The following is an 18,290-nucleotide window of genomic DNA, read 5'->3' as shown; positions in this document are numbered from 1 at the left end:
AAATAAACGTTAAAAAAAAATTAAAAAAAAATATGTACCTCCACATGATAGAGCATTTATGACAAACCCACAGCCAAATCATACTCAACAATGAAAAAAATGAAAGCTTTTCCTCTAAGATCAGGAATAAGTATGCCCAGTCTAATTACTTTTATTCAACAATGTATTAGAAGTCCTGGACATAGCAATTAGGCAAGAAAAAGAAATAAAGACATCTGTATTGGAAAGAAAGAAGTAAAACTGTCACTATTTGCAAACGACATGATACTATATATAGAAAACCTTAAAAATTCCACCAAAAAGTCTTAAGCTAACAAATGAAATATGTAAAATCAGAGGACACAAACTTACCATACAGAAATCGGTTGCATTTCTATACACTAATAATGAGCTACCAGAAAGAGAAATTAAGAAAATCCCATCTACAACTGCATCAAACAGAATAAAAGACCTAGGTATAAATTTAAATAAGGAATTAAAAGACCCGTACCTGAAAACTGTAAGACATTGATGAAAGAAATTTAAGATGACACAAATAAATGAAAAGATACACTGTGCTCATGATCTGGAAGAATTAATGTTGTTAAAAATGTCCATACTACCCAAAGTAAACTATAGATTCAATGCAATCCCCATCAAAATACCAATGGCATTTTTCACAGAACTAGAACAGAGAATCCTAAAATTAGTATGGAACCAAATAAGACCCAAAATAGCCAAAGCAATCTTGAAAAAGAAAAACAAAGCTGGAGGTTATCACAGTCTTTGATTTCAAAGCTATAGTAATCAAAGCTATAGTAATCAAAACAGTATGGTACTGGCACAAAACAGATATACATCAATGGAATCAGACAGATATACATCAATGGAATAGAATAGAAACCCCAGAAATAGACCTACACTTCTATGGTTTATATTCTTGTCCCATATCAAAAAAAAAAAAAATTAATGGGCAGAGGACTTAAATAGACATTTTTCCAAAGAAGACATACAGGTGGACAACTGTCACATGGAAATGTGCTCAACATCACTAATTATCAGAGAAATGAAAATGCAAACCACATCAGATATCATCTCACACAGATCAGATTGGCTATTACCAAAACAGACAAAAAATAACAAGTGCTGGTGAGGATGTGGAGAAAAGGAAATCCTCATTCACTGCTGGTGGGAATGTAGACTGGTGCAGCCACTATGGAAAACAGTAAGGAGGTTTAATTTCCTCAAAAATTAAAAATAGAACTATAATACAACCCAGCAATTCCACTTCTGAGTATCCAAAGAAATAAAAAAATTTATTCAAATTTTCAAAGAGATATAGGCAAGTCCATATTCATTGAAACATTATTTATAACAGCCAAGATATAGAAGCAACCTAAGTGTCCACTGATAGATGGAGAAAGGTGTGTGTGTGTGTGTGTGTGTGTGTGTGTGTGTGTGCGTGTGTGTGTGTAATGGAGTATTACTCAGCCATAAAAAATAATGAAATCTTGGGGCATGGGGTGCCTGGGTGGATCAAGCAGTTTAGCGTCTGACTCTTGATTTTGGCTCAGGTCATGATCCCAGGGTCATGGTATTGAGTCCTGAGTAGAGCTCTGCACCAAACATGAAGCCTGCTTAAGATTCTGTCTTTCTCTCTGCCCCTCTCCCTCTCTCTCTTTCTCAAAAAAACAAAAAGAAAGAAACAAAGAAATAAAGAAAGACAAATACCACATGGTTTCACTTATATGTGATATCTAAAAGACAAAATGAATGAATAAACAAAACAGAAACGGACTCATAGCTACAGGAAACAAACTGGTGGCTGCCAGAGAGGAGGGATTGGGGGGGGGGGGAGGGGTAGGCAAAATAGGTGAAGGGTATTAAGATATACAAACTTCCAGTTATAAAATAAATAAGCCATGGGGATGTAATTTGCATCACTGGGAATGGAATATAGTTAATAACACTGTAATAACTTTGTATCGTGACAGATGGTAACTAGACTAATTTGGGATCATTTCAGAATGTATAAAAATACTGAATCACTATATGTATACCTGAAACTAATAGGATATTATATTCCAATTTTACTTCAATAAAAAACAAAATAAAGTAAAATTAAAATAAAATAAAATAAAATAAAATAAAATAAAATAAAATAAAAACTATTTTGTTGGGGTAAAAAAGATAACCACCACAGGTTCAGGAAAATTCAATGGAAAAAGAATAATCTTTTCAATAAATTGTGGTGGAAAGACTGGTCAGCCACATGAAAATGAAATTGGACACTTACACCATGCACAAAATTAGGTCAACATGGATCAGAGTCCTAAACATAAGAGCCCAAACTAGAAAACTCTTAGAAGAAAACCTAGGTGGAAACTTCATGATATTAGATTAGGCAATGATGAAAAAATAAATTGGACATGACTGAAATTAAAAACTTACGTGCTTAAAATAAAACTTTTGTGCCACAAACATCACCATAAAGAAAGTAAAAATAGAATCCATCGAAGGGGAGAAAACATTTGTAAATCTTATGTCTGATAAGAGTCTAGTCTCCAAAAGTATCAAGAAAGCTTATAACTCGACAATTAAAAAGACAAATACCCAACTTAAAAAGTGGCAAAGGATCTGAATACGTATTTCTCCAAGTGAAGCATACAAATTGTCAATAGGCACATGAAAAGATGCCCAGCATCATTAGTCACTAGGGAAATGCAAATCGAAACCACAATGAGGACTACATCACACCCACGGGGGTGGCTATAAACAAAACGGAAGTAAGAAGTGTTGGTGAGTATCTGAAGAAACTGGAAACCTCATATAGTGCTAGTGGTAACAGAAAATGGTGTAACTTCTTTAAAAATGTCTTTGGCAGTTCTTCACAGAGCTAAACGTGAAGCTGCTTTAAGACCCAGTGGGCCACCCATAGTCTCAGGAGAACTGAAAACATACGATTACACAGAAACGTCTACACAAACATTCTCAGGAGCATCATTCGTAACGGGCAAAAACCAGAAACAACGCAAACGTCTACCAACCGATGAACAAAGAAAATGTGGTGTATCCATATAATAAGACATTATTCAGCCATCAAAAGGAACAATGTACTGGTACATGCCACAACATGGACGACCCTTAGACACTTCACATTAAGTACAGGAAGCCAGATACAGAAGCCATAGATTTCTTATTCGATTTATACAAAATGCCCATGATAAGCAAATCTATGGAAACAGAGAGTAGATTAGCGGTTGCCAGAGGCTGGGAGGAGGGGGAAATGTAGAGTTAACTCTCAGGTTTCCTCTGGAGGTGATGAAAATACTCTGGAATTGATAGCGGTGATGGTCATAAAACTTTGGAAATGCCATTTAAAAACACTTAAAACAGGTGAGTTTTACCATGTGTGAATTGTATTCCAATAAAAATAATTTTAAAAGAGATAGAAGACAGCCGGGAAGGACTAAATAACAGTTAAATGCCCTAGTTCATAGCACAAAACAACTGCTCAAAACTGTTACAGGATAGGACTGAGCTCTATGAAGGCTTAGCGCATCACAAGAAAATCTCATGGAATGGGAGGAATTTGAGTTGAATTGAGAATAGGTAGAAATTCTATAGTAAGAGAGTGAGGAACAAATACTCCAGGTAAGTGGGGCAATACCTATACAGGATGAAAACAGAAACATCCTAGTTGTGTTCAGAGGCAATAACAGAATCACCTAGATGGATTGTGGTTAAATTAGTGGGTAATTAGACTCAAGGCAGTAGAGAAAGGCCGGGGCCACACTGTGCGGAATCTTAAATCCCCACAGCATCCAGACTTGAATTCATAAGCATCAGGGAATCGCTGCAGATGTTTGAGTAGGAAAGCAAGAAATTATAATTAATAGTGTAGAAAATAAGAGAAACAACAGGAGTAAATAAGAAACTAGTCCTGCATTAAGTAGAGAGAAGGGCGAGTGTTTAGAGATATTTAAAGTGTATTTAAAGATATTTGGGGGTAGACAGGACTTAATGGATGTGAAGGACTTTATTAGCTATAAAAGGGAAGTAATCAAAGATCTCTCTCAGCTTTGAGTTTGGATGATAGGGGTAGGAAGGGCATGAAATGGGGACAGGGCTAGTGGAGAGAGATGGGACGCCGAGAAACCGGAAGCTTGGGAATTGGATCACGAGCTCAGACTGGGCTGGTTCTACAATTTCACACTGCAGACTGAAGGGTCATTCTGATATGCAAATACCTGCAAATACAAGTTTGAAAATCAGATGGGAGAACAGGATTGAAGATGGAATTGCACAAAAGATTCACTTACAAATTGACAGAGTTAATGAATGGAAGCTCCCAGGAGAAGGTGACAGACACTTTGTAAGGAAGGCCCAGGTTTAGCTGTTGTCGGAGAAAGTGAAATCAGTGAAGATGAAATTGAGGACGTCCAGGAAAGCAGGAGGGGGACTTAAGAGAGTGTCCTGTTTCGGAAGCTGAGGAAGGACAAGTGTCTCAAAGGGGAAGGAGGCAGCAGAGCAGTGTTGCCGGGAAGAATCCTAAGGAATGAGGACGAGTAGAGGCCACCGGGGTCAGGAATTGGGAGGTCACTGGCAGCGTTAGGAGGGACAATTGTAGAAGACAGTCAGGAAAGACGACAGACTGCCATTCACTGAAAAATGGATGTGGCAGGAAAACACTGAACCTGTGAGAGGAGACTCTGCTTTGGGAAGTTTAGTCATGAAAGGAAGGAGAGAGATGATTCAGTGGTTTGAGTGACGAGCAGGGAAGGAAATCACCCTGAACGGAAGACGGCCTAAAACCTGCAGGCACAGGTAAGCATGAGGCTTCGTTCATTTAACAAGTTCAAATATCTGCTGAGCACCTACCATGTGTCCTGTTCTACGTGATGAGGCCGTAGGCAGTGAGCAGCACAGACAGACATCCCTGCCTTTGTGGGGTCTACTGCGTTCAGATGCATTGACCTGCTGTCCCTCGTGAGTGGTGAAGAGGACGCAGCAAAGTGGGGACGCTTGTGTTTACTCAAGAGCTGGGGTTCAGTTGTAGCACTCCCGGCTTACTCACAGAGGCTTTTACAACGTCCTTGATCTTCACCAGTATGTTCTCGGCTTGGTTAGGAACGACCAACAGGGAAAGCAGTCAGACCAGATTTGTGGACCAGGTGAGAGGACGGTGGAGAGATGTCACTGGCCCTAAAACGTCTAGAAGCTCTCCTAGTGTATATAACTGTGGCAGCATTTCTCAGCAGCTCCTGCGGTGAACGAGCTGCCGAGAGATCCGTCCACAGCTCTGTGCCTTCATCTTCGTAGGAAATGAAACTTGGCTGAAGTTACCCTTTTGCGTTCGCAGGAAACAGCTGCAGTGAATCTAAGTTCATGACAGGAACAATCCAAGTCACGAGACGGTAGAAAACTTTGTTAAAGCTTATTGAATGAAGCAGACACATGAGTATTTTTCTTTTAATTGAACTGGAGCATTTTTCAACTCTCACGTGATTCTAATGTGCTTTGGTTTCAGGACCATTGGTCCAAATTCCTTCCATGGAATCCAAATCATTAAGATCAAAGAATTTAGGTAACTTCTTATCACTTTAAACAGCTTCTAAAATGCACTTTTGAATTGGAAAGGCATTATTTCAAGAATTTTGAAGGAATGATGGAGAAGAAAACAACATAAAACTTAGTTTTCTGACCACCCGATTTCACCTCGTTCTCTACACACTTCATGGTAACTCTCCACTTGGCACTTGTTTGCCATAATCTGACATGTCTGTTTGTTTCTCCTTCCTAGAACACAAATTCCTGAGAGCTGGAACTTGTGTACGGTGCTTATCACTGAACTTGCAGCACTTAAGAGTATGTGGTACAGAGAAGGTCCTCAAACAATATTAAATAATGATGCTTGAAAATCCGTTCTGCTAATGGTTATTTGTATTCCTGTTAATTAAGAGACATACTCTTTTCTCCGCATAACATTTCTAATGTGTTTCGTGTATGTATTTTCATCTTTCTATAGTTTCATGTCATTTTTTAAAAATTTTTCTTAATGTTTGTTTATTTTTGAGAGACAGAGACAGAGAGAGACAGAGAGACAGAGAGACAGAGCATGAGCAGGGGAGGCACAGAGAGAGGGAATCTTCAGAATCTGAAGCAGCTCCAGGCTCTGAGCTGTCAGCACAGAGCACGACACAGGGCTCGAACTAATGAACTGTTGAGATCATGACCTGAGTTGAAGTTGGACACTTAACTGACTGAACCTCCCAGGCGCCCCTCTCTATTCTCATTTTAATGGCTGCACTAGAAACGCCAAAATTATTTTACCCAACTGTCCTGTTGGTGAACACTACAGTTGAATCTGGCTGTATGCTCTGCCTAGATATCTATTCATCTGTGTATCTGTTTTCTCATTTAATGCTAAAATACGCTCAGTTGTATTCTCCTTTTATCCCTTTATTAAATAAATTTACCTTAGAAGTCAGGGTAATACTGAGTCAAAGGGATTTCAATACTTTTTCTCACATGTGACAATTTGTTCCATATCGTTTGTAGAAAAGATATACAGTCACCCTAAAAGATAGGTGTACCCTGCTCACTAAATTTAGAATAGTTTTAATAAATTGCCACTCTCTCTCATATTCTCTTCCTTATTAATTCATTAAGCAGAAAATTGTATGTCAGCTTAATAATTTATTGCTAGTGAAATGGAAAAGCATTCTAATAGCATTTCCCTTTTGTGTGTGTGTGTTATTTGTGCACCAAAATGTGTTTTACCTTTGTTTATGCTTTTATTAAATTAATAATATCAAATATTTGAAACACAGTGGAAATACAAGACATAACAAAGCACAAAATCCATATAGTGTGGAATAAAGCTATGTTCCTTTCCCTCTTTTTCTTTCCTTCCTTCTTCTTTGTTTTTCTTCTTTTTGTTTTTGGGTTTTTTTTTTTTTTTGGAGAGGGTGCCTTTAAAAAGGTGGATGCTATAATTTCTGAATAAATGAAATAAAAGAAATAATGAAGAGGTAATTTAATAGCGAGAGTAGAGTTGGTGACAGAAAAGATACAATGAGCTAAAGAAGATATGATTAGAATGTCAGCAGAGAGAAAAGAGAAAATGAAAAGCCAATATTTAACCACATTCTGTAGCATTACCTAAGAGGAAGACACTGAATGTAGGGGATAACCTTGCTGAGCCAAGCCGCTCTCCATAATAGAAGAAATGAGAGTTGCTCTTTTCAGATATTCAGTAAGCAGAGAATGAGGTGGCCCACGGGAGATCTTAGAGGCAATCAGAGATTACGATGGAAGCGGACAGTCTTAACAAGAGGAGGCGAAATCAAGGACTAGATGAGACATCCAGAGGCAAACGGCTGAGCCCATCCCGCTTCCGTCTAGGTTCAAAGCAGTCCAGGTAATGAATCTGTCAGGTAATGGCCACTGAGGTCTCCATTTCAACCAGCAGGGCAGGAATGAGAACAAAGAGCAAAGAGACAGCAGTGGCAGGAAAGGGCAATGGTCTGCTCTAAGACTGCTCTTCATAAGGCATCTCCGTTTAGAACCATGCCTGCACATCAGAGGACCAAAACGAGGAAATGCACTTAATACAAGAAATACAAATATAATAGTTTAAATAAGGGGAAGAGAAACTACATTTTGTTAAACATACACCATGTAACGGGCATTAGGAGAGAAGCGTTATACCCAGTAAATTATTTACTCCTCACCTCGACCCAGCTGCAGTGGTTGTGATTCCATCTTACAGACAAAGAAATGGAGTTTAAAGAAATGTCACTTCCCAAGGTCACCCATCTGGTAAGAGGGGAGCTGGGATTCACACTTCAGTCTAATCACAAACGCCTCATCTTTTCTCCTACTGTCTCTCTTAAGGCTAAAAAGGAAAATCTCTGTTTTCCTTCTAAAGATGTGCCATCTTATATCAATTCTATAATTTAATGATGTGACAGAGTCAATGAAATATGATATAGGACTGCCTCTTGATAGAAGTTCTGGCAGAGATATTTTTAAAAATAACAAAGCAAGGTGCCTGGGTGGCTCAGTTGGTTAAGTGTTCAACTTGATTTTGGCTCAAAATCAATCTCGCAGTTCGTGACTTCAAGCCCTGCATCAGGCTCTGCACTGACAACGTGGAGCCTGCTTGGAATTCTCTCTCTCCCTCTCCCTCTGCCTCTCTCTCTCAAAATAAAAAAATTAACATTTTTTAAGTAAAAAAAAAATAAAAATAAAATAACAAAGCAGTTTAGATTTGAATATTCACTCTTGGATGGATGGCAGGGGTCTGGAACTGAAAATTTCTCAGAGATGGCTTCTTTGTTTGGCTATGTTCTTTACACTTAAATGATAACTCTTCTCTCTGAAATATTCTACATTCCAATAACTGGCAAAAAACATTTTCTACAGAAGCTCTTTTGCTTTGCTCGTCTGAAAAAAATGAACATTTCCTGATAGACTACACCCACAAAAAGAGTCTGTTATTAATAATGCAAAAACTAAGGTGTGCTTGGTGGCAGGGGGGAGGTATCTTGTAAAATCAAACAAGGATCATGGAGGAAAAAACTCAGGGCCCCCAAGAGACTAGGCCCACACCGTACCTCCCTCACCTCCTACTCCAGAAAGCAGTAACTCACGGGGGAGGGAGAGGAAAGGAAGTGAACACGATGTTCACCTGGGGGTGGAGATAGGGGCTGACCAGTCTTGTGTTCCCCCCTATCTCTACCTCTGTTTCCTAACACAGGGAGAGGGTGGGCTCCCTTTCTCCCACTCAAAAACCTAGGGGAGAGTATGAAAAGTGATCACCAAACATGACCGCTCATCCTTCTTCATTGATTCTTTTGGGGAAGAGTCAACGAGTGAGAGTGCAGAGGCCGCTAATGGTTCCCAGTATTAGACAAAGTTATATTCTCATGCTGCTGCTTTTAAACAAAGATTGCTTCTTAGCGCCAGGGATCCCACGGACCCTCTTACCTCGGAGGAAGTCCTGCTCAAAGGCAAGTGCTTTCCCCACCAAGCACCATGAATTCTTATCTGATGAACTAGTTGGATTTCAGAGTAACTGCATATTTCATTGACTTTCACTCACTTACTCTCCCATTAGGACATCAGCTGTCTGAAGGTAAAAGCCATTTTTCATTCACCCCAGCATCCCATCTCCTGCTCAACCAATCCTTTTTGAATAATTATGTTAGACTTTATTCTTTAAGAACCTAGTGGAATCACCTCCGAGAATCACCTCCAAGACAGCTTCCATCAGCAATACTAACTTCTCAGGGCGCTCAGATCAGAACAAAAGTAAACGTATCTTTGTCTTCTACACAACCTTCCTCTTTTCCAAGTATCCCCGACATCAGTTCCAAGTACTTGAGCTTTTCTTCTCCTGGCTCAAACTTCCGGAGAGGTAGTTCAAATCGCTACCTGTAGCTAATCCTGTTATCTGTACCTTCCGAGCCAACAGGTGCACCCCACCCGTGTCTTCTCCTAGTCTTCCAGGTTGTTCTCCTCCCCAACCCGGCACCCCTCCCCATTCCCTGCAGGGTGTTTCTGTCGATCCTCTGGGCCCCTGCACTTGCCCTTGTTCCCCCAGCCACTCTAACCCACATCTCCACGGTTCTTTCCCCACCTCTCCGAGTCTTTCCCTATGTATCAAACACTGTAAGAGTGTTTTGTAAACATAATCCCTTCACTGTCACCATAAGCCTTTGGCATGGATACTATTTCCCCTTTCCCATGATGAGTTGACTAAAGGACAGAGAGGCTAACCAACTTGCCCAAGGTTACAACTAGCAAGGGGGAAAATAGGAATCTGAACCCGGAGTATCTGCATTAGATTCCACCATGGGCTCAGCCTTCCTTTTCTCTTTTCAAACGCCATCTTTAACGTTCACATTTATAGCCTCACATCCACCTCGGTTTGCTTTGTCTTTTGTTTTTACTTTTTATCTTGAAATTATTTTAGATTCAGGAACAGACCGCTAACATGGCACAAAAGCTCCCTGGCACCCATCTCTCACCTTCTGTCATGTTCTCATTTTATATAATCTTAGCACAATTACCAAAACCAGGACACTGACATTTGTATGATACTATTAAATAATAAGCCTCAGAACTTATTTCACCAGTTTTTCATACGGTATTTTTTATGTTTATATAGTTTATCACGTGCATAGATTCATGCAATGACCAGCACGGTCAAACCATCCCCAAAACAGTCCCTTGAGAATACAGAACTCTTCCATAACCACAAAGAAACTCCCTCATGCTCTCCCTTCCTAGTTACACCCTCACCGCTAACCCTGGCAACCGTATGTAGTCATTTTAAGACTGTACACGCTGTAGATAAAATCATATGGTATGTAACCTTCTGAGATTGGCTTTTTTCGCTCAACATAATACTCCTGAGATCCATCAGCTGTTGTAGACACCAACAGTTTATTACTTTTTATTACTGACTAGTATTTGGCTGAATGGGTACACAGCTTATCTGCCACTATAGCTTTTTCCAGCCCCCTATGCTTCTGCTATAATAATCCAGTGATTCTCAAAATATGGTGGCCTCCCTTCAACTGGGAGTGATTATTAAAAACTCTGAACCCCATTTCAGACCCATTCAATCTATCTGTGGGTTAAGACCTGGGGTTACCATATCTATGTTCAAATACTTCAATTCACACTGTAAAAATGGTTACTTTTTAGCTGTATTAAGCTAGACACCAAGTAGCTACTGTTGACATTAGAAATGGCGATGGTTAACTGGCATTCGGATGATGAAACACATTCTCCGGAGGCAATTAGTTACAGTGATTGACATTAGACCTTCTGCTAATTAGAGCAATAAATGTCATAATTTTTTTGAAAACGGGTGGCTTATTCCACAGCATTGGCATGTTAGAAATGGGTTCCCACTGGTGAAATGAAAGGTATTAATACTTCAGAAACTCCCCCACCCAACCTGACCCGAACAGAATACAAGTATCTGAAAATATCTGTAGCCTTTACCCTTACTTATGCCATCAACTTGGAGGGCTCTGATGATAGGATCCTATCTTAGGAAGAAACTTGGTCTGCTCGGCTGAAGCTTTAATGCAGAACAGTAGGAAGAGAAGCACCTAAAAGACACAGAACCACAGAGTATGAAAGTACTTTCTGTCATGTTCACTCATCAGAACGCAAGGCAGTGTCGGGCCCTGAATCGGCCCTCATGAATGAATATCTAGTGAATTTTTAAATGTGCTCTGTTCTTCTGCACTTTAATAGTGTTAGCTAGAGTCACAAAACCAATTTAACCCTTACCTACTAGAATTCAAGGTCTTTCATAGACAAATGCTTTCTTTAGGTTCAAGATATGCGAACCAAATAGACATACTGTACAAGCATTATTATAAGATTCCCAACTGTTGATTATTTTCTAGGATTGTACAATGTCAGGGGAGAAGCAGAAGGACATGTGTTCTTGTCTCTGAAGGTTCCACAATAATGTTCTGATATTCCAGAAAAAGAATTAAAACTGTAATGCAAAAAAAAAAAAACAAAAAAAACAAAAAAAAAAAAACCCACTAAACTTGAAGGCCATCTGGTGATGAAATCTGTCACTTTTATGTCACAGTTACTTCTCCATACTGCACTTGTCACTTGAGGCTACAACTCAGGCTCAGAAACCACACACACACGGTTTCCAAGCCTTGTAAAAAGCCACACCATGGAAGCCACATGCATTCATTCATGAGTGCACCCGGCCTCTGGCTAACTCCCCTCCTCTTGGTTGGCTCATATTTGACTTACAGTCTCAGAGACCCAGTTCCCTGGAGGGGAATAATCTGAATATTCCTAAGCCAGGAGGACTGCAAAATGTTTTACAATGAAAAGATGAAAGAGCAAAAGCAAATGCCAGTGAGTTAGGAAAACAGTGTTTATAGACAGTGATGGCAGGTAATCTAACTTAACGGCAACCGGAAAGGAAATGGTGGCTGTTTTTGACATTAACGAATCTGCAAAGAGCCATGAAAAATCACCTTACGAATTTTATATCCCATCAAAAGTAGCTCCATAAATCAACAGTTAATCTTTCCAGAGTCCATTTTCTCAGCCAAAAGAAAAAAAATAGTTACTCTGTAACTGCACTGGATAAACTGTTGGAACTGACTACTGATGGCTTGAAGACGTGTACTGAGAATATGGCATCAATTACCTTATTATAAATGTTAAAATAACTATTGTGTATTTGCTGAAAATATTCTAAATCTCTCCTTTTCCTATAAACATACTGCTGTGTGATTGATTTCTCTACTCTGAGTATTATTAAAACAAAACAGAAACAGCTTAAAAATACATTATCCTCTGCAAGTAGCATTGCCTTCAGTACAATTTATATTAAGCAAACTAATAAGTATGAAACAAGCTCATTTAAATGTGGAACTTTAGAAGCGCCTGGGTGGCTCAGTCAGTTAAGCGTCTGACTTCGGCTCAGGTCATGGTCTCAAGGTTCAAGGTGAGTTCAAGCCCCGCGTCAGGCTCAAGAGTCTGAAGCCCGCTTCAGATTCTGTGTCTCCCTCTCTCTCAGCCCCTCACACTTTGTCACTCTCTCTCTCTCAAAAATAAATAAATATTGAAAAAATATCTTTTAATGTGGAACTTCGAATTTTTAGTGACACACATAATGTGTGTTCCAAGCATGAGTATAGATTTTTAAAGTGGAAACTCTTGATTTACTCTGTAACTTTTCATTCAGCTACGAGTTTGAAGACCAAAAGTTATGTGCAATATAATTATATTAATTGCTTATGAATCAGTGCCTTCAAATTTGTGACTTTTCTATTTTCCTATGTTATGACTGCTTTATTTTTATTATAACAATTTTGCGCCCACTGATTCTAACAAAAGAATTGGGCTTGACTTGTTGTCTTTTTTATTTTTCCTAGCGAATAATTTCTTTCATATTCCCCATAAGTGTTAGTTCCCAATGGATGGAAAACATTTTTTTTTTAATGGCCTTTCTTTGCAGGTAGTTTGTGAAACGCTGACCTGGAGGGCCGTTCTGGGCCAGTGCTCTGGTTCCTCCACTCCAACCGCAGAACCAGGGTGCAGCCTCACACCTGCCCAAAACCAAGCCTGTCTGAAATTCAGACTGTTGGTTCATTTCTTAGGAATCTGGCTCCACGATTTCCCCAGACTTGAAACTTTTAAAATGATCACTTACTTCCTAGAAAAGCTAACTAGAGAAGCGTTTTTGTTGTACTTAAGTTGTAATGACAGGGCTCTGGTTATACAATAGAGTTCTAATAAGTATACGCAAGTGAAAATTTCACCGCCTAAGAGAACAAATCACTTGATTCCATAATATTCTTGCCATGTGAGTTCACTCAGTTACTTATACGCAAAGCTTAGAAGATTAGGATGTATGCAGTTTCATAAACTGGCCAGCAATTTAACTGTTACCGTGTGACAAGGTGTCTTTTTTTTTTTTAGTTTTCTTTATTTTTGAGAGAGGGAGCACGAGTGGGGGAGGGATGGCTGTGGAGGTGGGGGGGGGGTGCGGAGCAGAGAGGCAAGGACAGAAGATCTGAAGTGGGCTATGTGCCGAGAGCAGCAAGCCTGATGCAGGGCTCGAACTCATGAACTACAAGATCATGACCTGAGCCAAAGTCCCGACACTCATCCACTCATCCAACTGAGCCACCGAGGTGCCCCAACAAGGTGTCTTTATACAGGAACAAACAGGAGAAACCAGTAAACAGCTAACCACTTTGCAGTATAAAGAAGCCACCTGAACCACTAGCCTGCACCGCTCAGAGGCTACCTAAGACAGACACTACTTTGTGAATATGCACGGTACTCTCACAAGGACCATACTACTCCTCCGGTCGTTTCCAGGTTTTGAGAAATCAGGTAAGCACAGATTAATGTACTTCTAAAATGATAATCTAATGACAGCATAAAGTCAGTGAAATGCGCTATTAATTTGCAATAGAGATTTGGCAGGAAGAATTCAATGCAATACTGTTCCCTTTTTAGAGAAATGGAGTAGGGGTGTACTTTTAGTTGACCAAGAAATTAATATAGTTGATATGAATTACATGTGAATATTTGAAATCATGCTGAAAATCCAGAGAAAAACAGCAAGGGTATTACCCTGTTGACAAAAGAGAAGTAACTCTTTAAGAAAGGCGTGTTGGCCTTTGATTGGAGAATGAATGTTAACAAAATATAACTCATGTATCAACATCTTAATTTCCTTCTGTGAAACAAAGGGATGTGATCAAAAAAGAGCAGATGAGAGAAATTTCCATTTGTGACCTGGTTACCCTAGGGAGTACCCCTAAGATAGGGAGCCTAGTGAGATAACTGCACTCAAATGTGTCGAAAGGAAAATACTTGCATATTGAAGGGTCCAGGCTCAGTTTCCAAGCGATGTTACTACAGACAGAGAGCAGTCCACTATGAAAGGCAGGTGTTACAACCTATGTACAAGTGGTATTTGTGGAGACTTAGTATTTAGCATTTACTAGTTTTAACACCCTGGGCAAGTTACTTAACCTCCCTCTGACTCAGCTATAGAAAGTTCCCTCTGACTCAGCTTTAGTAATTGTTAGCTACATTATTATCATAATAATAGCAACTACTATCACATATCCCTTGTTTAGTTGGAAGTTCATTATCTAATGATATTAATTCCCACACTTTCTCTGGAGATCCTTTCAGTCACAGGTCATATAATTGCAATCCCATGGGATACCACCATGGGCACAACCTTCTCTTAGCTAATGGAGAAGATCACCGAAGGTAGAAAACACATGTTGTGGGGTGCCTGAGTGGCTCAGTCGGTTAAGCGTCCGACTTTGGCTCAGGTCATGATCTCGCGGTTCATGGGTTCCAGCCCTGCATCGGGCTCTGTGCTGACAGCTCAGAGCCTGGAGCCTGCTTCAGGTTCTGTGTCTCCCTCTCTCTCTGCCCCTCCCCCACTTGCGCGCGCGCGCTCTCTCTCTCTCTCTCAAAAATAAACATAAAAAAAATTTTTTTAATAAAAAAGAAAAGAAAAGAAAACACATGTTCTGGAATACTTGTCTTTCTTGGTAGCCCTTATTTCAGAACTCTGAACTCTGAATAATGAGTTCCATATTCACTGAAGAAAGAAAGAAGCTTTTTCTTCCCTTATAAAAATGAAGTAAGCATTTTATTTTAAATAACTAGTAACATCTGTCACCTGTATTTAACGTTAAACTCGGTTTTACAAGAATGTGTCTAAGCTAGTGAGGCACAAGGCATTATGAAATGATGCTGTATCTTCTGCCCTCCTGGAAGTCAGAGATAGGTTGAAGAAGAATCAAAATAATACGTGAAAGAATCACATCACCAACAGCACCTACTATATACTTATGGGACCAGGAAGGAGACACAACAATGCAGAAGTCTACTAATAAGTAAGATTTACTGCATGGAGGTGGGTCTGGAAGGCCACAGGAGAAGGGAAGGCATTCTAGGTTTTAAAAACACCATTTATTTTCACCTTTCTCCTTCCGTTTTCTGGATAACATGAATCATGTTAGGCATGTGATACTTTGCCAGACAAGTATCACCATGCCTCTGTGTTCTTTCTAAAATAACGCTGATTTCTTGTTCCTTTAATCACTTTCAGTCTTTGAGCAATGTTATTGCCTGAAACTGTCACTTTCCCAAGTTCACAGCATTCATAAATCTTCAGTATCTATTTTTCCATTTTAGAAAAATGTATCAAAATGTAAAAACCACAAGAGAAAGAAAACCTTCAACAGTACAGATAAGGAAACAGATAAGGGAAAAAAAACATAGAAGAGGAATCTGTATTCACTCCACTAAGTCATTTGACATCCATTTAATGAATCTTATCATGGTGGAGATGTTGTATAATACACAGGGCTAGAGATGGGACATTGGTCCCTGCCCAAGGATCTCTGTCCTCAAGGCATTCAGGCGTCACTGTGAGACAGTCCTGAAAATAAATAATTGAAATGTAATAGGACACTTCCCCAAAAAGGGGTAGCATGTCACTATTAAGAATTACAATGATGGGGTGCCTGAGTGGCTCAGTCGGTTAAGTGTCCAACTTCAGTTCAGGTCATGATCTCATGGTTTATGAGTTCGAGCCCTGCATCGGGCTCTGCTCTGACAGCATGGAGCCTGGACCCTGCTTCAGTTTCTGTGTCTCCTTCTCTCTCTGCCCTCCCCCCAACCCCCGCCCGACTCATGCTGTCTCTCTCTCTCTCTCTCTCAAAAATAAACATTAAAAATTTTTTAAAAAAGGAATTACAATACTTATGAACTTACTGACATGAAAAGATGTTTATAAAACATGAAGCTAAAAAATCCGGTTATGAAATGTATATGATTATGATCCTAATTGAGGATCCTAATAGGATCCTAATTTCATCCTAATTTATGGTCCAAAATCATAAATGTCTCTATGTAAAATATGTATTTACAAAAAAATATTAAAAATCTAAATGAAAATATTATCATTGATTACATGTGGCTGGTGGGAGTATGGATGCTTTTCTTTGTTTCTTATCTACATTTTCCAATTTTGTTCATCTAACTTAAAAGGCGCTGAAATGCAGTAGGATGTTGCACTAATGAGTATCAGAGAGCGCCAAAGGGCTGGAACAAAACGAGCACTTACGTGTTTGGGTGTGTCAGAAAGGGCTTCCAGGACAAAGGGGAGGAAAGCGTAAAAGCACAGCCTATTTCCAAGTTTACAGTTGGGCCTACGTACCCACTTGGGGTGCAAGAGAGTCAAGGACAGAAGGACTTTGGAATTAAATAAAAAGAGGAGACACCTTGATTTGAAGTAAGGAAGTGAAAAGTGCCTCTAATAACCAGATAAACATCTCAGACTGGCACAGAACTTGGAACAAAACGAGGAAGCAGATGGGTGCCAAAGGAACAGAGTAAGTCCACTGACACATCTCTGTTTCTTCCCCCAAATCAATGGGCAGAAAGAGCAGCGCCGGTCTGTCCCCAGGTGGGCTCTCTACAGCATCCCATTCTCTAGGCTGGAGGGATGAAGCTAACTCTGGACTCCAAGTCAGGCCAAGCAGATAAGTGAGGGAAAAGAGACCACGAGAGGGAAGAAGTGAAATAAGGGGAAAATGCAAAACAAGACAGAAATGAAAAAGAATGTCAGTTGCTCTAACACAGGATAAAGATACTTCAAGGGGAAAAAAAATCAAAAGTTAATGCTAAGAGAGATGACAGAGGAGGTTCAAATGTGTGCCATTCCACGAACATTAATCAACAAGGGGAAGCGATGTCCCATTTGTGAGCAATCTGATGATAATGCGGCTACCACAGGACTACAGAGCACAGCAGAAATACTGTAGCGCTGCTTCTGCGATACTTTTTGATCGAGGCACTTTGTTACGGGGAGAAAAAAACGTGGTGGGAAAGATCACTCATTTTCACTAGGTCAGTATTCCTGTTTATGTATGCACGGGGGGCGGTGGGGGGGGACGCCGCAGAAATGATTTAGAAGTATGATCCACTGTGTGCTACAACCTCTTCTCAAAGATGGTGGTCATCCTCACCCTGTAACGTTAAAAGTGACATTCATGTGGAAGGGAGGAAGAAAGAAACTAGAATAAAGTAAATGTTTCCAATTTTTATCTGCAACAGTCCTGTGCTTTTGATCTCATTGGACCTATTTTTTTTAATGTTTATTTATTATCTTGAGAGAGAGAGAGAGAGAGATGCAAGCAGGGGAAGAGCAGAGAGAGAGTGAGACACAGAACCCAAAGCAGGCTCCAGGCCCTGAGCTGTCAGCACAGAGCCCAATGCGGGGCTTGAACTCACGAACCACGAGATCATGACCTGAGCTGAAGTTGGACGCTTAACCGACTGAACCACCCAGGCGCCCCTCACTGGACTTATTTTTGATGTGTTCTTTGGGTTTACAAATAATTACAGTTGCCCTAATTTTTAGAAGAAAGGACAACTGATAGTAAATATTTTACCAACGGTCAAGAAAAAATATCGCACAAAAGGCGCTATTGATGAAAACAGTCATTTCATTGGTTTCCCTTTTCCTCCATCATTTTCAGGATTATCTTCATTTCAACTGAATTATTACTCAGTTTTTCCCCTGAGCATTTTCCCTTCCCTTTGTACCAACTAGGTAACCAGTAGAGCTGTTTGTACATTAAGTCATTTTAGTATAAACTCAAAGGATCGAGACTGGCTCAGCTCTTTAAACCTTTTTCTACAAGCAGTACTTGCCCCCATAAGAATGCATCTAAGACTAGCATACTCTTTATAAACTA

The 18,290-nt window shown here is 39.8% G+C and overlaps 1 protein-coding gene across 4 annotated transcripts in view; it reads right to left on the bottom strand.

Annotated features, from left to right (window-relative positions):
- The window catches only part of LOC106977870 (membrane-spanning 4-domains subfamily A member 4A-like), a 196,701-nt gene that overhangs the window by 155,025 nt on the left and 23,386 nt on the right, over positions 1-18,290 (bottom strand). Inside the window, exon 1 of one of the 4 annotated variants that reach the window (XM_027045143.2) lies at positions 4,861-5,307. The exons of 2 other annotated variants lie outside the window; for them this stretch is intronic. The gene's annotated coding sequence lies outside the window, so the exon portion shown is untranslated. Of the gene's footprint in view, positions 1-4,860; positions 5,308-18,290 lie in introns of those variants that run through there. One more of the 4 variants, XM_027045144.2, reaches the window with a different exon arrangement.

The sequence above is a fragment of the Acinonyx jubatus genome, chromosome D1, assembly GCF_027475565.1.
Source record: "Acinonyx jubatus isolate Ajub_Pintada_27869175 chromosome D1, VMU_Ajub_asm_v1.0, whole genome shotgun sequence".
Lineage (NCBI taxonomy): Eukaryota > Metazoa > Chordata > Mammalia > Carnivora > Felidae > Acinonyx > Acinonyx jubatus.
This window is presented reverse-complemented; position numbering and strand designations above follow the sequence as displayed.